General features: G+C 46.0%; 2 long non-coding RNA genes across 2 annotated transcripts; both read right to left on the bottom strand.

Annotated features, from left to right (window-relative positions):
- Positions 1–889: 889 nt before the first annotated feature.
- On the bottom strand, positions 890–8,326 carry LOC140214047 (uncharacterized). Its single transcript, XR_011890964.1, has 3 exons — positions 8,193–8,326; positions 2,402–4,470; positions 890–952 (listed from the first exon to the last, which is right to left on the bottom strand). It is a non-coding gene; the product is annotated as an uncharacterized lncRNA (long non-coding RNA).
- A 13,707-nt stretch (positions 8,327–22,033) lies between these two features.
- LOC140214040 (uncharacterized) lies at positions 22,034–23,248 on the bottom strand. The gene is made up of 3 exons (XR_011890955.1): positions 23,164–23,248; positions 22,679–22,845; positions 22,034–22,118 (listed from the first exon to the last, which is right to left on the bottom strand). It is a non-coding gene; the product is annotated as an uncharacterized lncRNA (long non-coding RNA).
- Between the last annotated feature and the right edge of the window lie 840 nt (positions 23,249–24,088).

The following is a 24,088-nucleotide window of genomic DNA, read 5'->3' as shown; positions in this document are numbered from 1 at the left end:
GTGTCCTCTCTTTCGCGTGTGGTCGCCCTTCTCCGTGGGGTGCCCTCCGCACTTCCCCCAAAAGCAGCAGGTATCCACCCTCTTAGGATACCCGGGGGATAGCGAGAGGAAATAGTGTGCACCATGACACAAAACTCCCTCTTATCCGCCACATTCCGGCGGCCGAGAGCACAGCTGGGTGCCGGAACTCCCAGTTCCGCCAGCCAGCTGCACGGCGACGTAGATCCCAGGGGGTCACCTGTGTCGTTGTGCCGACGTCCGCACCGCCTTCAATCCGCGCACTGGCCATGCGTCCGCCGGTACTACGATGCAGGAGGTCCTCTGGGGTCCGAGACCCAGCCTTAACGGTCCACCTCGAACCTTCATGGATGGCACTTTGAGCCCGGGCATCGCTGCCTTTTTTTTTTCAGCGATGCAGGCACCGAGATTCGAACTGCCGTCCTGAAGGATACGAGATCAACACTCAAGCCGCTCGACTACCGGAACGGCACATCAAACGCTGTTTATTTCTCGACCAGTAGCTTGGCCAGCTGGGCCGCTATTGTTGCCTAGCTGGTCACACAGTTCGTTCTGCCGACAACATACCACATGCTCTATCCGCGTGCTCATGTGCACATTACGCTACACTCTGCGTACACTTTGCAGCAGCGTAGCGGAACTGTATCGGGCGTCACTGAACACGCCGTAGTTATCTGAATCCTTGACCCGGTTTAGTAGCACTGCGAGGAGCGGTTCAATATAGCAAGCTGTTCAATTCGTTTTATGAGAAGACCCACGTCCCCCTTTGACAGAAATACTTGTCGATTGACTGGCGACACTCGGACGCTTGTCCACGCTGAAAGAAAATGCTAGCGAAGAGAGACCAAACACGCACGGGCCTTAATTCCACACACCGTAACTTTATTTCGAAGCTCTTAACCATTCGTACACCAGCAAAAGCATTCCTCCGGCCCTGTAAAAAACAATATTGAGGGACGATCAAAAACCGAACATTCTCACCTCAATTTACGCCGTATACATGCGCGCACGTGACGCCGAAAGTGCAAATTTCTCACAAATATGACATCGAATTCATTACTAGAATGACAGGTGCCGGGAATAGAAAGTAACGCTGGCAGGGGAAAACAAATACTATCACAAATTCTAGTGGCAATTCCGAAGTCCTGGAGATCGTAAAACCCAGAAGGCTGTATCTGTGCGAGAAACAACGAAATCCATTCCACAGGTATGTTTGGAACAGCTTAACGGAAGCCTCCGGCTAATAAGCACGGCTGTTCGCGAAGATTGTGGAACGCGAGAGAAAAGTACGCGGAAACACCCTTATTTGATTTTTTTTTTTGTTCGTTTCCGGTTGACTGTTGACATTCTGGCTCTTCTCCGCGCTCAAAGTCATCTACACGGTAATGTATGTACGATTTTATTGTTTGTAGGAAAAAGAAGTCAGAGTGGACACGCACGGCATTAATTCAATGCAACTTTATTTCGAAGCCCTTAAACATACATGAAACAAAGCATTACTCTGGGCGTGTCAAGGAACACGCGTACACGTAAAATGAAGAGGCGGCTCTGCCCATTTGCTGATCCTCAGCTTTTAGTTTATGTAGTCCAAATGTGCACATACGTCTCAGGGACGATGGAAATAAGTTGAAGTAATTTTGCAGTACCAAAAAAAAAAAAAAACCACCAGCTACCGGGAACCGGAAGTACATTACAAGTACGCAAGTCAAAATTAACGTGACAGAGAAATGTTTCAGAACGCCATAGCAGTTACTCGCAAATATTCAAGCACGTTTGCAAGAGCCCGAAGGCAGTAGCTTCTGAAGGAAATCGATTCTACAGAGACAATATTTGGAACAGCTTTAAGAAAGCATTGGGCTAAGCACAAGCACACAACTATTCATTCGGAAATAAAATAAGGCGGAGCACCCGAGAAACGTACGCGATAGCACATCATCGTCAACATCACCAGCCTTTTTGTCCACTGCAGGACGAAAGCCTCTTCCTGCGATCTCCAATCACCCCTGTCCTGCGTCAGCAGATTCCAACTAGCGCCTACGAATTTCCTCATTTCATTGCCCCACCTAGTATTCTGCCGTCCTCGACTGCGCTTTCCTTCTCTTGGCAAACTACGAAACTGCGCGAAAGTACATGCGATATTGAAGTGGCACTTATAAGGAGGCTGCTTAGCCTACGGAAAATGTGTAGCCAGAAAACGTACACGTGTCATTTCCAATCAATACACAGGCGCCAATTGAGGCGCGCGTCATAAGTTAATCCGATATCGTTTTATGTACTGAACCTGTTGTACGTCTCAAAGGCGCCCTGTGGATATTGCAGTAGTAGTAGTGTCGGGCTTCGTTGCCCACTTACAAAGCCACTGGTTATTGAAGTGAACACTTACCTTGCCGTCGAAGGCATCCAAAAACATTGGCACCGACAGAACTGGGGAGTATTTAACGTTGTAATGGCCACTGTTCTACATAAAAAAACTCGCCGAATTTCCTCAGCATTATTTCTCGCCATCCATGGCATATTTGTGCTAAAGAATGGTCTATGACCAGCGGGAATCATTGCTGTCGCTAGTAGTTCGCTTCCTAAGCTATTCAACACTGACACTTGGCTCGGGCGAATATGGCTAAAGAGCGGCAGATTGGGCGAGTTGGTAGTTTCCCATGCTCAAAAAGAACGGCGCCGTTTGAAACGCACAGCTCCGAGTCTCTCCCTTTCTGATGTCCCACGTCAATATTCTAGCGTTTTTTTTTTCTTTAGCAATATGGAATGTGGCTACTTTGTTTTACGTGCACAATTTTCGATTTCGACGTCCAAACTGCGCAGTATATTGAACATGAGTTACGCATTACAGGGTTAAATGGTCCTGAACTACATTGGCGGCTAGCTGTAAACATGCCAGCCAAATTTCGCAGTCATGCGCGACGCATACTTTTCCGTTCTTCGAGCTATTCGTCCCGTCCACACACATTCCACTCCTTCAGCAATGGGGGGTCACGGCACTGGAACACACGGACAAGAGCGAGACACTACGAGCGCCAAATTTCAAGAGAGCGTTTATTTCCATAAAAACAACATAGTCGCAGGTCCGCACACCGAAAACGTCCCAACCACCACCCACGAAAACCGACCGCTTGAAGGAACGCCAATTCACTTGCAGTCAGGGCAAGTGAAGGGCAACTAATGCAGCTATCAGAGGTCCTCGCTATCAAAGCAGCGTCAACTTCTCGCGTAACTTTGCGTTCAAATAAAACAGACCGCTTCGTAAACGAGAGTTTACGCCCGAAATGACCGGACTGCACAGACACATAAGCATCTTAGCATCGATTCAATGTCCGGTTACGTTCTCTTAACGTATCATTCAGGCTGTCCAACGTAAAACTTCCTGCATGATAACGGAAGGCGATAGACACTCTTTACGCATGGCACTAGAGGTAGTAGATTCTTTTTGCAATCTGCGCTTTAACAGACGGACCAGTGGCGCTGCATAAGCTGAGCAATTTCTCCGGAGCAGAAACTACTGCGTCTGCTTTAACCTCTCGTCCAAGTTTCTTTAGTGCGCGTGATAGGTTATGCAAATACGGCACAACGACCTTTTTCGTATTATCACTACTGCTCATGTGCATGCTATTCTGTTTAACGCACTTCCTGCTACTGATACATGGTCAGGGAAACCATAGTTCCATGCACGCTTTTTGCATGTCAAATCTTCTAGAAATTTTATGGGAACATGATTTCCGGAGAGCGTTGTGAAGACAGGTTAGCCATTGTTCTCTTCACTAGCGTAGACGGAGCTGAATGCTACTCCCGCATCTTTCATCCTTCCATGTGTGGTGATTGGGACTATTTCGGTGCGCGGCCCTACAAACGCGGTGGTTTTCTGGAAATAAACGCTCAGTTAAAAGTTAGAGCTGGAAAACACTGATAACAGCTAAACAGGACGATCGCTGTGACCCCAACCTTTGTATATAACCAACTAGTCCAAGGAACCATTGCTTATAAATTTCTCAATTCTTTCCTCGATAATTCGGTAGGCCATCGTGTTATCGGTACTCTATTTCGGCTACCGAAGACCTACCTCGCAAACACTTGTCAGTTCGACTCGTGGTACATTAAGTATGAGTCGTCTTGCACGTCATGGGCGTTACATGTCGCCATCGTCGTCGTCTTCTAGCCTTTTGGCCAGCGGTGTTGTGAGTCTTTATTTTTGTGTGTGCGTAACCAGGCGTTTGTCGGCATACTCGACAATGGAGCCAATGACCACGTCTTCGCGACGATAAGTATGGCCACTCTGAGGCAGGTTCGAGACCTGACGTCCGAGCTGAATCTCTCCAGCCTGAGTAGCGACTGTTCGGTGGTCCGCGCGCTAAGTTGCTCCTTGACGAAGGACTGCCATTCGAAGTCCGCGGTGGGGATATCCTCGCCATCATCGCCACATCCGGTGAGCACGCCGCTGAGGAACTGTAGCAAAAAAAACGAATCACTTGAGAAGCCTGCCAAGTCCTTCAAGCAGAAAGAGATGCATGTCGCGTATTTTACTCAGTTTTCAGGAATTTACATAGTGTTCGATAGAAAGGCTGTGCTACGGGAGGCGCGAGAGCGAAATTAACGGACCCGGGTCATGCAAAGTGGCAGTCAAAATAGAGCACCTCGTAACACTCGAGAAGTAGGTAACACGCCCTAAGATTTCTACGAAAAATTATTATAATCAGAATGCGCATCGTCAAGCAAGTATACAAGTACTATGGTTCATATTAACTAAACAACAAGATAGTGTCGAAATTATCGAACGCCACAACGTCCTCGCACTGCAGCGTGTGCGTCTAGCTGGCGTTCGGTGACAAAACGCAGCTCAACCCTCATGCTCCATGCGGGACAACTCTATAGGCGGAAAAAGTAAGCCATTTCATGGCTCCTCTTATAATTAGCAAACAACCCTGAATATTTCCAATATTCACCTGTGAATTACATACTGCTCCTTTGAGAAGACTGCCAAAGTTTGCCAAAATCACGAGTCCAGGTTACGAATCGGCACAGTATATGAATTCTGATACAGAAACGAGTGCTTATATGCTCTGAATGCAAGGCACAGATCAAGCTATCCGAACGAAAGGTTTCGCGTGCAGTACAGAAATGCCACGCTGTTATTATCATCATCATCAGCCTATTTTCAGCATACTGTAGGACGAAGATAGATGTACCCCATCTCTCGTCGACTTTCGAGTGAGAGAAGCGACCAGTTGCACCATTATTTGCCCTCAGCTCTCCAAGTTCTGTACGAGGTCGTCAACGCCTCGTATACCTAGCCGAGTTCACGGCCGCCTGCGTACGTGAGATTCTGGAACTGCGATGACAGAACGGTTTAGAAATAATTCGACACTGTGTTACCTATCCCGATCAGCAGAACCCATCTGTCGCGGATAGACCAAGGGAGTTTTTAGACCTGTAAGGTTTACGAAATGGACTGCAGAAACTACCGAAGCCTGCGACCCACCGGAGTCTTGTATAGCCATTTGGAAGCCAACCATATATAGTGGAGCGCTCATTTTCGCTCACGCATTATCTGCCTATTAGAACAGACTTGCTTTGGTGGGTATATTGTTTTCACGTTAAAATTAAATTTCACCTGACCCATCCTTCTTCCTTGTGATAGCTTAGTACTTGTCAGAAAGTTCTGTTCAAGCTCAACACTTCTGGAACAACGGGTTCTTTAAACCTAAGTAGGTGTTCCCTTTCACATTGAAATCACCTGTACGAGGTCATATCCCTTTATGTACCAACTAGGTTAACATAGCTTGGAAACGTGCTGGTTATCTTTATAAGCTTGAGTGAAGGTTTTGTTATATCTGTAACCAAGAAAAACAGGATATGCAAGGAAAGGACACTTCATTTTGTTCAATACTTTTTTCGTATATGTATTTCCTAGTAATTTGCATAGTGCAACCTTTGCTCTGACACTTTCTAGGATTTGGACATTGTTCAGTCGCAAATATAACACTGACATTTGCATTATTTGGTCATATCATGTAACAATCCTCACTTTTCGTTCTTTTGGTCCATCATTGGGTGGCATGGCCCCAAGTCTTTGTTATTAGTAGTATCGGCTAATTTCTGACTGACTGAACAAACTTTATTGAAACCAGCAAGAGATGGTGGGTGGGCCTAGGCCTCCCACGTGGGGACGTCGAGGTGTTGCCTCTTCGCCGCCTCGCAGGCCTGCTGGGTCGCCCAGAGTTGGTCGTCAAGGTTGGGGCTACGCAGGGCAGCGTGCCATCTCGACGAGAGGGTCGTGGGGTTAGTGTCGGGGTATTGGTGTGTACAGTCCCAAAGCATGTGTGGAAGTGTGGCTGGCTGTGTCTTGCAAATATGGCACGTGGGATTGGGGTAAATGTCTGGGTAGATCTTGTTATAAAGTTGTAACGAGGGGTAAGTATTGGTTTGTAGCAGGCGGAATGTTGTAGCCTGCGCTCGGGATAGCTTGTTGTGTGGGCCGGGGAAGGTTCTACGCTCTAAGTAGAAGGACTTCACAAGATCATTGTAGCGTGTCAGGCGATCCCTACCGGTGGGGGCAGCCTCCCCTTCTCCCACGCGGTTAACTAGGCCTCGCGCTAGGGAGTGGGTAACCTCGTTGAGGTTGGGGAGGTGCGGGTGGACGGTGCCTACATGAGCCGGGAACCAGACGAGTGTAACCTGATGATCGGTGGAGCGGGGCGCTTGTTGCAAGATGCGCAAGGCTTGGTGTGAAATACGGCTGTTGATATAGTTGATAACGGCGGAGCGGGAGTCAGAGACGATGGTATGGCATGTTGGGTCTAGTGTGGCTAGCGCGATGGCCACTTCTTCAGCTTCCTCAGCGTGTGGGGTTACTAGGCTGATAGCATGGTGGAGAGAGCCTTCACGCGTGGTGACGGCTGCAAAGCGGGTACCGTGGGGATATTCGGCGGCGTCCACGAAACTCACACTGTCGTAGCGAGTAAGGGGTTTGGTGAGAACCGTGGCACGTGCTGTGCGACGTGCGTGGTTGTATTCGGGGTGCATGTTTCTGGGGATAGGATCGGCGTGAATCCAAGCTCGTATGGTGGAGGGGATCTGGTGCTTATGGCTGTGTTGATGGTGGTCGGTGATACCGTGCGAGGTGAGGATATGGCGACCCGTCGCTGTGAGAGTGAGTCTTTCCAGCTGAGAGCGACGTTGGGCCTCGATGAGCTCGTCCAGTGTGTTGTGGACGCCTAATTGAAGGAGGAGGTCAGTGCTGGTGCAACCGGGGAGGCCCAGGGCTTGTTTATAGACACCGCGTAGGAGGATGTTGGTCTTGGTTTGTTCAGCCTTGTACCAGTTTAGATACGCAGCAACGTAGGTGATGTGGCAAACTACGAATGACTGGATTAATGGGAGCAGATTCTCCTCTTTCATACCCCCACGGCGGTTGGAGACCCGCTTCAAAAGTCTCATGGTGTTGGCTGTATTCATCTTGATTTTGGCGAGGGCCATGCCATTCGCTCCGTTCGCCTCTATGAGCAAGCCGAGCACACGGATATTGGTGACGAGGGGTATGGGGCTGCCATCCGTGAGATGAAGCGCAATGTCTTCGTAATGGCGTTTAGCGGTGGAGTATTTTGGACGGCGGCCACGGAGAGTAGGCCTGTAGAGAAGGAGTTTGGACTTCGCAGGGGAGCAGCGAAGCCCCGTGCCTTGGATATAGGTCTCGATTGTTTCAATGGCGGATTGTAGTGCCGTTTCTATTTCGCCGTCACTGCCTTTGTGGGCTAAGTTCTGAGAAAAAAAATAAACTGCGGTGTTTTGGGTCAAGGCTACAATATGATTATGAGGCACACCGTAGTGGGAGACTCCGGATTTATTTTGTCCACCTGGGGTTCTCTATCGTACACCTAAAGCTACGTAAACGAGCGTTTTTGCATTTAACCTCTATCGAAATGTGGTCACTGCCACTGAGATCTATCCGCAACCTCGAAATACATTACCGCATTACCTATCTATCCGCATTACCGTAGTCATTAGCCATAACCACAACTTACTACAGTGGGTGCTGATAAATAAAATTATAAATAGAATCGAAGGAAACAATCATTACATGTTATAGCCTCTGGTGTTCTCCGTTGATTCTTCGTCTTTGCACAGACGGGCACTGACCTAAACTTTCCCATACAACGTGGTACCCTTACTTTGTCGTCTGTTGCTTGCAGTCTTCATTTCCGTGCTTCTGGGAGCCATCTTCTCGAACGTAAGGGAAGAGCTCAACCAGGCGCACGTCTTGGATCGGCTCGGCTTTCACTATGCATTCCTCGGTCTCTGTCTCTGGCCGCTTCTCCGTGGCTGTATCGCAGACGCAGCGAAGACAGTGCTCAAGTCACCTGTCATCATGCTATGTAACAAGTGTGGTATTATCACGAAAAATGTTTTCATCAGGTTATAACTACTGAGCCTCCATTTAGTAGAATGTACATTTGGGTGTTGAACACGGCAGCAGGTGTATACCAGTACTGATATATTGACCGTAAATCTGTAGAATTAAAGGTATCTGGGAAACATGTTTGGTCATGCAAGATTATCTATTTTAATAGGAGCAGACTTAAGGGTCCCCTGTGATAAATATCTTAATTTTAGCACATCAGCCAAATTGTTGCACCGGTGGACAATACTTGCAATACAATTTACAGAGTGATGATAATTCATTGATAAACACCACTTGTTAACTTCATAATTAGTGAAGTTAGGTTGATAATGTTAGTATTGCAATTAGTGAGGTTAGTGAACTTTAGTGCACACGCTCATAATTAAAAATTGAAGCTGAACAGGAACAAAGCAATACTTGAGCAAAAATTATTTGCTTAGCAATGCGTGATGAAATGCATTGGCGCTCCAGTTCACACTGTGAACACTGAACAAGAAGGAATGCTTACAAGATTCAACCAGATAATCAATGCATTTCACCGGAGATATTTCTTAAAACTAGTGCTAACCACGGGAGTTCTTGCTCAACAAAGGTTACTTCTTGACTTCCACTGATTCAATTCGACAACTAGGACATGTATTCTAACATGAATCTTTAACTTTAGTTGTGTCAGTTCGTCAGCTAATACCACTTTGCAATTTGTTTCGCAAGTAGTGCGCACCTCTTGAAATAACAGCCGATGTGACAAAATTGCAATATTCACAAGGAGCGATCATTAATTAACTTGTTTACATTAAAACAGATTAGCAGGAATACTACATTGATATATGTGGCTCTTAGAGAGTAGCATCATGATGGAAAATAAAACAAATTTTGGTAACAACTCCACTTACAATACTTTCCCACGATTCTGATACAAGCTTCAAAAACTGATTCGCATGTCCATCACCTACAAGTGCGGTGGATGAGGCCAATGTAATGAATAAAGGGAAAACAAGATAGTTCGTAGCAATTGCTACAAAGGGAACCCATACAGGTTCCTTTGTAGCAATTGCTACGAACAGGTGGATGTCTGGCTTTCCCTTTATAAATTACTTCTCTCCACCTTGCGGGTTTCCGCAGAACTATACGTCAAACTCTTGCCTTTGCTTCAAGTTGTTGACAAATTCGACTTCGCCCTGCCATCTGCTAGCCGCCTGATTATCTCAGAGGGTAGAGCGGCTGCCCCGGAAAGGTGGTGGTCCCGGGTTCGTGTCCCGGACCAGGACGAATTTTTCTTCAACTGCGAGGCTTATCTTTCGAGGAACACGTATGGGTTTCCTTTGTAGCAATTGCTGCGAACGGGTGGATGGCCAATTTTTCTCTTTATTAATTACTTCTCTCCGCCTTGCGCGTTTCCGCAGAACTATTACGTCAATCAGGCCAATGTCTTTCTCAAACCAGTTTGGCGTGAAAATGTTACGTGTGACGAGATGTCAACGACTGGTTTACGATGGAATTGCATACATCATATGCAAGGCAACATATCGGTTTTTTATCAGATATTACTTTATTAAGTTGTCAAAGGTGGTACAACTGGCTCAAGCTACGTAGCCGGTCCTTTGCGTAACTTCACTTGTATGCCTAATATAGATGCGAGGACAAACGGTACCGTACTGCAACTCCACTATTAGATTTCATAACACAGTTTCCAATCTAAAAATATTTGAGAAATATTCGAAAAATATTAAACTTTTAAAGAGGGACAATTAGAAGACTGAATTGTATAAGAATATATTCAATTTGTTATTCGAAATTTCGGATATTCGCACACCCCTAATACCATGTCCATTTACTCCATGAAAGCAATCCTAATGCCATGTTAAAAGTCGACAGACAATGATTTGCACGTATCTTACCTTTGTGTCTGTCACGGAGATCTCAATTTGCAACAAACACGCGAACAGCTTCATTTAAGCACGACAGACAGCTTCCTGCCTGCTCCGCAACAGTCCTGCAAATGATTTCATGTTAATTAACACTGCATTAACTCTCCCTGGATAAATAATAGGCTAATACACTTTGTTTTCCTGCCACATGCTCCATCAATGTTGATACACGCCTCACATATATTTCATTTCGACAGTTGTGGCCTCCTTAGTGCTGCGCATGCTTTTCGCTTAATTCTTCAGTAACATTGACTGCTCTGTATTTAGGTGAACAATTCACTAAAATTACCTGTGACCCACCTTGGTTGAGAGAGAGGCTCTTTATTAGAAAAACAGAGTCTTGCCAGGGTGTTACCGTGGTTCGGTCCAGCTACGTGGCATTTGCATAGTTTTAAACTAGTAATAAAGCTAGCTGGCACACCATGTCTGTCTGTCTATATTATATATATATGTATATATATATATATATATATCCTCTCCGATCTCCGATGCCTGCAGCCACCTCAGCAGCATGAGCCACACTAAACACGCAAAGGTAGGCAAAGAAACATTCGCTTTAAAATATCCACGTACCTAAACCATTACTCAACCTTTGTATTGCGCCTATAAAAGCTAATCCTATTACAGTATTCGGCTGTATGTACCGCTTAAGCTATCCTACACCGTTCGGGTCTGCACGCCCATCTACATCTCGCACCCGGAAGCGAAGCTCCGGGCCCAGGTACCCGATGATTCAACCCCTTCGCCTATGGCGAATCATTTCTCTGTGTGTGAGTGTACATTCGTGTGAGTGGGAGAAAGGGAGAGAAACACCAAATGAGAAGACAAAGGCACAACCACGACCACACATTGCGAAGACGACGGCGTTGAAGTACGACAAGAATGAAAAGGGCGCTATGATGAGAGTGGTAACCCGAGCACTGCGACGATGTGACGAAGACGATTGTAGTAGGATGACGATGCGGCCGCAGTGGTGGTGACGACTGCGACGAAGGTTGCCTAGGACACCAACATGATCATGACGGCGATGACAAAGACACAACAGTGGTGCGGCGACGACAGCACAATAACGCCGACAATAAAACACGTATACGACGGTGTCATTGCGGCAACAGATGACAATGACATGCTCAGCACGACAACCTCGAGATTACAAAACGGTGGTGATTTGACGACTAAGTGATGCTGACCATGTCGTCGGTGGCAGAACTGCTTACAGTGCTGTGACAGGAAGAAACTGTTTTGAAAACACTGATGATGATGGCCAATGTAAGCGAATAGCCTGAACGAACCAACGAACAAGTAACTGGACGTGCCAACTTCATGGACGACTGAACAAGCGGACTATCTATATAACGAACGAACGAAGGAACCAAAGAACCTACACACCAACAAACCAAGCCAGCAACTGACCAAGCCTAATTATTCCTTGCCCAGTCCAACCACCGACCATCCAAGAAAACGGGCGAAAGAGGCAAGAATGCTATTGGCTTAAGCATAGCGGCCATAAACATTCGACAACGCCTGCTGCAACCTTTTCTGCAACCACCGACGACATAGTCAACGAAATTGACAAGGCAATTGTGTGGTAAACTTGCTGTCGAGCTCAGCATGTCACTGAATGTTTATTATTATTATTATTATTATTATTATTATTATTATTATTATTATTATTATTATTATTATTATTATTATATGTTAATTGAATCGAACAAAATTCCTAGGGTCCACAATCAACTCCTAAAGAACGAGGTCACAGGAGAAGTGAAAACAGCTTCCGAAAGCTACAAACATAAGTGAACACAAGGCAGAACGCCCGTGATGCATACAGAAAACATTTGCAAGGATCGTCCACAGAGAAAGCAGGCGCGGGCAGAAAGAAAGGTTTTCTGTCATACACCAGTCACGCTTATAATGCAACATGGATAACGTAAACGCGATTGTTCTTAATTTTAACCTACTGCACAGACGAAGATCGAACAAATTCTTTAGCATAACGATAAGATCGCTCTGAAATAATACTAAAAGAAAAGCTTGTCGCTGCAACAGCAGCAGAAGGTTCACGGCCCTCTGTGACCGTCTAATGGCTCTTTCTTTCCATTGACCCCAATATGTCGCGAATACACTGGCTTCACTAATATTGTAGCATGGCTAGGGGAAACATGCTTTTTTTCTCTAAAAGATAATATCACTATTCAAATACGCTTATGGGCACGAGCTCGCAGCTGCAACACCAGAAGGTGCTATTGGTCGTGTGTGACCGCCTATGCAAAGCTGCCGAACTACGTTTTATGGAGATGACAACTAGTTGCCTCGAATACGCCCCGAATACATGCGACTACAAATGGGTCCCACTTTTTTGCGCGCACAGCTGTCATCAGCATCCTTCGCAATAGACCTTAAGAACGCCGCCTCCCTACCGATGTACAGTGTACGCGGTTCGTTCGCGCTCGTCTCTCTCTCTCTCTCTCTCTCTCTCTCTATATATATATATATATATATATATATATATATATATATATATATATATATATATATATATATCCCTTCCGCTTTCTTTTTTATCTCCCTGCTCCTTCTCCCCATGATGGTTAGCCAACCATAACTACCTCCGGTTAACCTCCATGCCCTTGTTATCTCTCTCTCTCTCTCTCTCCTCGAGAAGCACCGCCTTCACTCTCGTGATATCGCCACTAAGACGTCTCACGCTGTGCATCCGACTTATTTCGTGAGTGCTTCGGAACCGCTTCTGAATGATGCAGTGAACAAGTACAAACATTTATGAGGTGAAAGCATCACTTTTGTGATGGAAAGAATTCGTGAATTTACTCGTTGCATTGGATCCAATTGGTAGCTTGGGTGAAACTTTAAAATTAAGTGCAATACAGCTAAGGGTCATGTGTACATTTAATTATAAAGTATCACTTTAAAATAATTCCCACATGTGCGTTGCATCTCCACACAATTTTTCGTTCTGCACGATTTGTTATTGACGTATCCCTGATTCGTCATTTTATCTACCTATGGTGCCATGACAAAAAAGGTCAAAACTAGGTCAAAACTTTGGAATACGTATAGCTGACTTCAACAGTGCTTGAACACCCCTTCAACAAGTGTTGAATTACGTTTCCGAATAAGGAAAGAAAGCTACATTTTCAACACGCTGACATCATATTCAGTGGTGCGCCTAACTGAACTCGCAGCTGTAATGCATTTGTCCAACCGCTGATACACATGGCAAGCTGCAAAGGATAACGCTTTAGAGGCGCAGACAATCAGCCGAAGGCACATGTCACAAGGAGACTACACGAAGAGTTCGTTGAGCGTAACTACTTAACTTCGAATGCTGCAGCTAGGATGCTGCTCTCCTCCTCTGAGGCGAAGCGGAACTTAGCCCAGCTGTCCATGCCCGCGGTCTTGGAATCATGGGCCACGGGAAAGTCCTACACGAAAGAGCAAGCAAACGTTCTTTCATCCACCTTGTGGCACCTTCGAAAAAAGTTGTGGCCTGACGAGTGAAGACAAAGGCATTTGCGCAAGTAGGTGGGCACACTTGCACGTGATCACATGCACCAACGTAGGGCAAAATGGTAGCCAAGCCGAAAAACAAGCCGCAATATCAGCGCAGGCTACACCACCGTTCAAGTACAAAGTACATGATTATATTGCGGTTAGTGTTAAACAGACGAACGTGAAGGTCAGGACGCGGACGTACGTTGCATTACGTACGTCCGCGTCCTCTCTTTCACGTTCGTCAGTTTAGCACTAAGCGCAATATAATCATGAACGTCCACCACTAGCCCCGTTCATTTCTTTACTAAAAGTACAAAGTAGTTGCCGAAATCAAACAGCGTTGAAAGAACTAAGAGACTGATCTGGAGTGTGTTAGCCTCACAATTCGCCCAATTTACGGTTTCGATAAAGCTATTGTGATAAAGAAATAGAAGCAGTTGGTTGCCACCTGCGATGCTTAAAGGGACACTAAAGTGAAAGATGATTTCTTCTGCATCAGTAAATTACCTTTCTACAACACCAAAAACACCACTCTTACAACGATAAAACGTTTGGTAAGCCAGAAAAAGCGCAAGAACGAAATACAGGTGGCGACGCCTACTTAAGTTCCCGCACCTGGGGGCTGTGACGTCTTGGATTTTGGAGGCATCTTCTAGGGCCTACTAATTATATATAGCGGTACAGATTGACTACATTGTGTTCTAAAGGAACCAGATATTAAACATGGCAAGTTTCCTGAACCTTTACTCCGTCAATGCGGCCGAAATGCGAAAACATACTTTGGAATACCTGACGTCACGCTGACGTACCGGCACGGGGGTTTCGGCGCGAAATTCAAATACTGATAGTTGGACCTTCATTTTCTCATCTAATATTGAAACTATCTTTTTGAAATGACTGCCTGCAGAGTTCTGAAACAATGCTTCATTAATCTAAACTGATTTATTGTTTCCCTTTAGTGTCCCTTTAAGAGCGCGCGTGACCTTGTGATCATCAGCAGAGCGAAAGACCGGCCCCGTTTCTATTTTCAGTACGTACTCGCCTCATCTTATTGATTATAGTATATAAACCACCATGCTTGTTTAAGATAACCGAAGGAGGATCAATTCAAGGAACCGGCGTTTAAACTTTGTACGTGTTTGCCATTTCTGACTGAGTAGCGTACACGCTGAGCAACCAACGACGACGTTCGAGAGACGGCGACTCCGCGGCTGGCATGAATGCCTTTATGAAAACAGTGCTACGTTTCTTTTTGCTGCAGCTTTAAATTGGTGTATAATTTACCGAAGTAACTCGGGGATTATGAAGGATGCCGCAGTCTGTAGATAGGGACATATTTTTTTATGCGATTATAGGCAAGTCAAAGTTGGGATTCCGGAGTGATAAATGTAGCCATTGAGGTAGCGCACGCAAAACAGCAAGGCAAGGCGAACTTTTGCTCATAACTGAATGAGTGTACAGCAGCGCCACATGCTGTGAACGACGCAGATGCATTCGTGCTGCTTACCAATGAACTTTCGCCTGACAGGCAGCGCCCGACTGCTATTATCTTCATACCCTGTTGATTCGCTGCTTCATGGAATACGTTACATTTCACCCAGTTTGAATTTTTCGCTAATTATAACATTAGCCAGGTAGAATAACTGTTGCTACACTAGATAAAAATATTTGATTAAATATTTAAAAATTATAAATGAAAATTCGCGGCGTCGTGCCAAAAATTACAAGAACCATTGGCGTACTTGTTCTTACGGTGCATAAGATTGTTTTATAGGCAATTGTCTCGGCAGAGTGATAGGCAATAGAAAGATTATGACACATGAAGTCACGTCTTCTATTCGCTCACCTTGTTCTCCTTTAATCGTACAGTCGGACGCTGTGCTGTCTCTCATGCTTCCTGGTAATCCCGCACTGAAGGCCAGACTGGTCTTTGCCTGGTAGATAGGTGTACGACGCGACCATGTCGATCTTATACAGTTCGTTCTCGGCACACATGAAAAAAGAAAGGCATTGCGCGTGTATGTGAGAAACACGGTGAAAGATATGAGGAGACGAAACACTGACCTATTCTGTAAACCGTCAGGTAGCAAGCTTGGCACAGAGCCAGAAACTCTGTCGGTCGTATTCCCGCACAGGGCAGGTGTGATTGCCTCCCAATTAATTGCCTGAGATGTGATCTCCGACCCCTACCTAGTCCCATACACATAACGCCAGCTGAAACGCAAAGGCAAGGGCCGGAATGTTGTCTGGCTATACAGAATTAGGATGACGACATTAGTTTGTGCAGAAAGGCCTAGCCCATCCACTCCATGATACCGTAATTCCCTACGTTACAGCACAAGCGGTCCATGCGCGCCTAACGCGCGACAAACCCAACCACCTATGTTTTTTGCCTCACATTTGTGGCATTAGTTTATTATTCTGGTTATGCAAGACTCGAGTTTCTTTTATCGTTTAGCGATAGCTGCAAGCCTGCAGACTGGACGTCTACAGCATATTCTTATATTTAGTCCATGATCATTCGACCTTCTCTGCACCCAGCATGCAGTTTTGTCCACGTGATGTCTGATGTCATATGTCATCGATTGCTTCTTCCGCCCAACGGAAGGACTGAAGTGCTCGACAGGAGTTTTGTTTGAAAGATCAAGTCTTCGTTATTAACACACCAAATTTTTGGTGCTGGAATTGTGTATATCATTGTGAGGTGCAACCTTCTTTAATGCGATTATAGCTTCCGACGCCAACCCAGTGCCCCAAGTTGTCTACCAGCATGGGCCAATAGATGTGTGCTCATGGTTATGATGCCGTAATGGTAATTCCATCGTAATTCCAGTTATTTCATATCACTCTCATTCTTCTGTTGTCGTCATGCATTGTACGGTTGGTCCAATCCGCCAACTTGCCTATTAGCTTGGGCCTTAGGTACGTCCTGGCGGTGGTGATGCCCTTGTGGTTGTATCATCGTCATTCGAGCTTCGTCAGTCGCCTTCCGTCATGCCATCATCTTAACTCCATATTCTGGCTAACGTTGTCATACAAACTTCGTGATCAAGTCGTCGTTACGCCATTGTTATACACTCGTCGCCGTCCGATTGTCCTCATACTTTGCCATACCATTGTTGTCATTGCTTTGTCGTCACAGATTAGTCGCAATACCGTGGTCGTGATTTAGTGACGGTCACTGTACCGTCGATCTGCTTTCGTCACCCCAATCTCGTTATTCCGTCGTCCTCGGGTACTCGTCTTCATCCCATCAGCGCATGCCATTGTCGTCCCACTGTCAATTTACCACTGCCTTGACTTATGCAACGTCATCCCATTGTGGTCCTGCTGTCGTCGTCATATTGCCTCCGTCGTTCCGTCGAAGTCAATCCATCATTCTAACCTCATTATGCTGCCGTCAATCAGTACTGATTAAGACGCCGTTGTGAAGCCATTGTAGTCATTGCATCGTCCTCAAACACCCGTGTCCTCCAGTTGTCCTCATGTTGGTGTCACCACGCTGCCATCATTATACCAACGTCATGACTTATGAATTGTCATCTCATTGTCATCATCCCGTTGTCGTCATACCTCTTTTGTCGTTTCATCGACGCCATTCCTTCTGTGACACTGAATAGTCGTTATTGCATCGACGTCATACAGTAGCCGTCATGCCGCAATGCTCAAGCGTTAATATGGCAAGTGAGTGCCGTGGCTACATGTCAGGATACGGGGTCATGCCACATCTAACCAAAACAACGGAAGTCTGAGACTCACAACTACAGATCTTAAACATGGCTCAAGAAATACGGTGTGTCGCCGCACTGCTCTAATGCTAATCACATTACTATCGACATTCATCATAAGTTGAGTTCTGCCATAATTTTTCATGTTTAAAGAATACACCGACTACAAGCTAAGCCGAAATTCGTGCACCAAGTCATGCGGCTACACAGTGTCAGACATCTACGCAGCGACTACATCAGGACAAAGGGAACTTACGATGCTTCTCGCGGGATGAATGTTGATGGCAGGAGTATGCATAGAGAAGTACGAAATACGTCTAGATATATTAAGGGTTCTCTGGCATGTGTGCCTTAGTCGCACATACTCATTCTGGACGCTTAGCCAAGAAATTGCGCACACCCACTGAGACAAACCTAGTGACTAATTCAAAGACAATCAATTACCATAACGTCAGGTTGTAGAGACTGCGAATACAGTTGTAAAACTGTCCTTCACGAAATACTCTTTAGTCGGCAAACAAATGCCCAAAATATGCAAGTGGCACTAGGAGCACAATGATAGCAGCAAGCACAGTCGGCGATCGTCGAAATTGGCCTTGAGAGCAACATGCGTGGTCCACTTAAACTTGACTCATATACGGTTCCAGCGTAATCGCTGGCGCCTGCAAAAGCTCTGGAATGCACACTTCGCCTCACGCTTGAAATCTAATTACGCAGGCTCGGCTACAACGCATAACACCGAAAGAATCGGCTACAAGAATGGAGAATGTCCTGGTACATGCAGGCGCGTCCTGCGTGGAGCGATAACGTTTAACATACGTTAGCCAGTGAAAAATAGTGACGGGAAAAAGAAACAAGTACATGTTCCCCAGTGGCCCATATCTATTCTGAAGCATAGACAAAGAAACGAAACCCGCCCACGGGCAGATACTTAATGGCTAGACCCAAAAAAATTCCCATACGTTAACTGAGAATATTGTGCTAATACACTGGGAGGTCAGCGTGTTTTAGAGATAAGTATGCGCAGATATTATACGTTAAGATTTTGTGGGAACTAGTTTTTCTATTGCGCCGAACACAGACACGCACTTGCACTAACTTGAGGTTAAGCATACAGGGTTTACATAAGCTCATTTAGTGGTACTTGCAGTCGGCTCAGATTTAACCTTCGCACACACACACATATATATATAATAGATTTAAAAATTAATTTAAATTATGATGTTTTACGTGCCAAAACCACTTTCTGATTATGAGGCGCGCCGTAGTGGAGGGCTCCGGAAATTTCGACCGCCTGGGGTTCTTTAACGTGCACCTAAATCTAAGCACACGGGCGTTTTCGCATTTCGCCCCCATCGAAATGCGGCCGCCGTGGCCGGCATTCGATCCCGCGGCTTCGTGCTCAGCAGCCCAACACCATAGCCACTGAGCAACCATGGCGGGTTATATATAATAGATGTACCGACCAACTTGCAGCAGCAGCCATGCCGAATCCGGAAGGGTAGGCAAAGGTGTCTTAATTACGCAACCTGTGGATTGCGCATATCAAAGTGCCCCCTGCTACCCTGTACAGGTGGTTAACGTGATGTTTACGCTAGCCTCCACCGTGGATATGCAGGCCGACCTATCTCGCACCCTAAGGGGAAGCTTGGGACCTTGTTCCCACAGGATTTATCCTCTAAGTGTGAGGCGAATAACTTTTGTAATGTGTGCTTGCCTAGGAGGGAGAAACACAAACTGTGAAGACAAAGGCTCAACGACGACCACAGGTTGTAATGGAAGACAATAGCATTGAAGTACGACAAAAAATGGTGAGCACGCCATTGATATAGTGAAAGCATGCACACGGCGATGGTGTTACAAGACGACAGTGGCAAGACGAGGACACGGCCGCAACAGTGACGACACCAACAAAGTTTTAATGAGACGGCAATATAAGGTAGATGAGATAATCACCACATTGGTGTGGCAAAGACAGTACAATGACGAGGTCAATGAGTTACAGAAACGACGACAACAGCCGCATGGCGACAGTGACGCGTAGATGAAGATGACACCAACATATGAAATAAACGAGAAGAAAGGGGGTTAACCGAGGGGCCCGATTTTTATTAGTCATATAAGAAGCCAACAAACACTGACGCCAAGGACAACATAAGGGAAATTACTTGTCCTTAATAAATGAAATAAAGAAACGATAGATTAACGGAAATGAAAGTATATGAAAAACCAACTTGCCGCAGGTGGGAACCGAACCCACGGTAGAGTGCCAACACTCCCAGGGTTCTACTAGAACAGATGAATACCCAAGAAAGTGGATGGGGAAACGGCGCCGCGGTAGCTCAATTCGTAGAGCATCGCACGCGAAATGCGAAGGTTGTGGGTTCGGTTCCCACCTGCGGCAAGTTGCTTTTTCACACACTTTCATTTCCAATAATTTATCGTTTCTTTATTTCATTTATTAAGCACAAGCAATTTCCCACCTTCGGCAAGTTGCTTTTTCACACACTTTCATTTCCAATAATTTATCGTTTCTTTATTTCATTTATTAAGCACAAGCAATTTCCCCTATGTTGTCCTTGGTGTCATTGTTTGTTGGCTTCTTATGATACCATCATATGGAGAACGACAGCCACAACATTACAAAATGACCGCAATATTATTACTATGTGGTGATGACTGTGAGGTCGCTGGCATGACTACTTATGTGCTGTCGCAGGAAAACATTGTGCAGAAACAATCGACAATGAGTGCCAAAAAATCGCGAACACGTGAACAACTGAATGAACAAAATAAAGAACGAGTGAACAAACGCAGCAACCATTGACTGAACGAACTACTGAACTAGCGAACGAACGAAGGAAAGCACAAATTAACGAAGCATTTACTAACAAAGAAGCGAACGATAGACCAAATGAACGAACGAACCAACCAACCAACCAGCGAGCGAACCAGCGAGCGAACCAGCGAGCGAACCAGCGAGCGAACCAGCGAGCGAACCAGCGAACGAACCAACGAATCGAAATATCGAATGAACGAACGATCGTTTCCTTGCCGAGTCCGACCGCCGATCAACCATGAAAACCAGCGTAAGAGGCAGAAATCTGTATGCTTGGAAGTTTGCAATCGAACATTCTACCGCACGCGCTTCTCCTTTCGCTGCCTCTTATTCTTAAGCATCATCGTCACTGTCGAAGCACGCGCTGTCCGTGATTAGGTTCAACTTTATCATGCCACAGCAGTTAAGTAGTCACGCCACCGATAACACAATCATCATCACGTCGTTATGTTAACATCATTGTCTCGTAATATATTGACATTAGGTCTATAAGTTTGACGGGACAATAGAAGTGAAAATGTAGTTGCTGGAAGCAGCAAAGAGAAACGAACAAAAAACAGAAGGCACATGTTACAAACAAAGAAAACTTTGAAGGATGATGTGCATACAAACTAAACAGGCCACGAGTAAAACAGAACGTTTTGCAATATACTGAACTCACTGATGATGCGGCACAGGCGGAGGAAACGCGGTTGTTTCTCATTTTAACCCGGTGTGCTACCCCAGTGCCAAAGAATATGTTCCTTCTCACACTGATGCCAACGCTCATGAGGCACTCAGGCGGGTAAGCACGTAGCCGCCCCAGCCGAGGGTACATGGCCGACTGTAACCACACACAATAAGCTGCCAAAACGCGCTTTCTAAAGGTAACAATTTCCCTGAATATTTCCCAAAGACATGTACTAACAAGTGTGCCTTACTTCTCTGTGCTCATATCTGCTATCAGCATTCATCCCTCGACGGGCGTCACACATCGCCTTCGCCTTCGTGACAACTTCACAAAGACGTCTGACACTGTGCTGTCTTGTCGCGCGCGAGGCACAAGAGCTAGGCGAGGGAGGGAAAGGGGGGCGTTCTTCTCCGGCGCCTTCTGCGTACCGTGAGGCCTGTGCGGGCGTCGTATCTTGAAAGCAATCTGCGACGTGGCCAAAGTGCACGCCTGCACAGGCATCATCTTCATCGGCGATGTTTTCAGAGTGCGCGTAGTGCTCGTAACTTCGAATACGCTGGGATTTGGACGTTTGTGCCGCGTTGAAGTGAGAGATGCACGAAGGTCAATTCGCTCGCTGCTGCTGCCGCGATTCCTCATTCCGGCGTCTTGACCGAGTTTCCGCGGACGTCGAGCGCAATGTGCTTATGTTCACCTGTGTGCACATGACATCATGCTTGTTATTTTGTGTAGTACACTAATGTTTGCATGTTTATATGGCCAATAAAACTACTAGCCTTACTTCGTATAGCTATCAACTAATTTGCTATCGCTATCAGTGCTTCACCTTTCTGCACTTCGCGTGGCTGCTACACGGAAAGCTGATTGACTTTAAAATAGTCGAAAGGATTGCGCTCACCTCGTCTGCTAGAAAGCGGAACTTGGCCCGGCTGCCCACCCTGCGTTGTCTGAACCAGAAACCACGGGGTTATCCTACATAAACTGGCAGCCAGCATTAATCCAGTTGCTTGGTGGTGACCTGAAAAAAATGGCTTTAGTTGGGTTTAGACGTTATAGCTAAAGGTATTCACGAAAGCACGTGAGAATCGCTTGCACCGTCAATGACAAGATGGCAGCCAACGCGAAAGCGAACCGCGAAAGCGCTTCAGGCTACATCTCCCGTTTGCAGAGGAGGCAATCTTTAATTTGCACAGTGGCGCAGAAGCACATGGACAAAAAAAGGACAGGACACAGCGCTTCTGCGCACTAGTTATACTGTGTAAATAATGTCCTCCCAACTAGTCCACCAGTCTGTCCTATTCAACAATTTTTAAATACGAAGACATGGCAAAGACCAAACAACGCGAAATGAACGAAGTTAACACAGGCGCTGATTATGCGTATGATAACCAAAAACTCGCCCAACTTCTCTTTTTCATAAAGAAATTGGGACAGAAAAAAAAGTGACATCTGCGATTACATAAGGTACGTGCTATCTTCTGATCAGCAACCGAGGACACCACAAGAACATCTGGCCACCTGCCCAATCTGTGGGCACGAAGCTATCAAGTCGCTACATCAGCTGGCCACCAGACTCACATGGTTGGCATCAAGACTCCAGACTGCTAGAACAGCTGACCAAGTCCGCAGGGAGGGCTGCATGACACCGTCATGCTAGAAGGCCTGGTCACCAGTCCACAGGGCAGGCAGCAGAAACTGGGTCCGTAGAACAGCCCAGGGACCCAAGTTGGCGCGAAGGATATTGACTGGAGGGAAGTGCGCACCCAATGGCACGTAAAAAAAATTAAATAAGGTGCATTTCCGCGCCAAATCCACATTGTGATTATGAGGCACTCGGGATAATTTCGACCACCTGGCGTTGCTTAACGCGCACCCAATGCTCCGTACGCAGGCGTTTTTGCACTTCGCCACCACGTTACATTGACCGCCATGGTCATGATGACGAAAGATGCTATAAAATAGCATCTTTGGTCACAAATGATTCACAAATAGGTTCATAAATGAGCAGAACAGACAAAGTGTCGCAGAATGGCGTAAAAAGTTCATTGAGGAGCGCCACATACCTTAAATAACCAGTGACTCAACTTGTTCCGAAGGTTGGTTTCGAACCCTGCTTCCTCAGTACACCAGCCCTATGTTCCGACCATGACACCACGGAATACTTCGTTACCAAAGCTGCAGTGGAGCAGGTTAGATACGCATATACAAACCATCAAACAGGCAAGCATAACGCAAGCTGCGGGAAGTTCCCAAGGAATGCTAACCAAAGTAACTAAGAAGTACGGTTTTAACGCGCAGTTGTGTGCAGTACTGCACACAACTGTAATATTGCCATGTTAAGGCTTTGAGTTGTGACATTATCCTTTATAGAATACTATCAGTATTCAGTCGGTGGGCTCAATATCTTCCGAGTGTAACTGCAAACGACTATGGGCCCCAATTCATCACACTCATGCACTTCGAATTCGTTCTCGTTTAAAATGCGTTGATTAAATTCATATAATGCCAAATGGCAAGCACGGGTGACAGCTTATGCCGATTTGGCTTGCGTTAGAGAGAAAGAGAAATGATGCATAGAAAGGCAGGGAGGTTAACCAGGGGTAATTCCGGTTGGCTACCCTGCCCGGGAGGAAGGGCTAAGCGGGATAAAAAGAGAAATAAAGTGGTAGGGGTGATAAAGAGAAAGAGTCGAGCAAGAAACAACCACGTACACTATGGAGCTATGGGGACGGCGTTCTTAAATTCTATCGTGAAACCCCGTAGATTGCAGGAACCTTAGTAACGCTAGTAAGGACTTCGGCGCGAATGTTCTTTGGGAGAATTGACCTGAAGCTTTTAGTTCTGATAGTGTACGACTGTCCAATTGGTCGAGCACTTTGCACATCACTTCTCTCTGGGCGCTATATCGCGAGCAAACGCAGTTAACTTCAATTACGAAGTAGCCTGGAAAACTGTATTGTGTTTAATTTTGCCGCGGCTTTAAATCTG

This window comes from Dermacentor andersoni, chromosome 11 (assembly GCF_023375885.2).
Source record: "Dermacentor andersoni chromosome 11, qqDerAnde1_hic_scaffold, whole genome shotgun sequence".
NCBI lineage: Eukaryota > Metazoa > Arthropoda > Arachnida > Ixodida > Ixodidae > Dermacentor > Dermacentor andersoni.
This window is presented reverse-complemented; position numbering and strand designations above follow the sequence as displayed.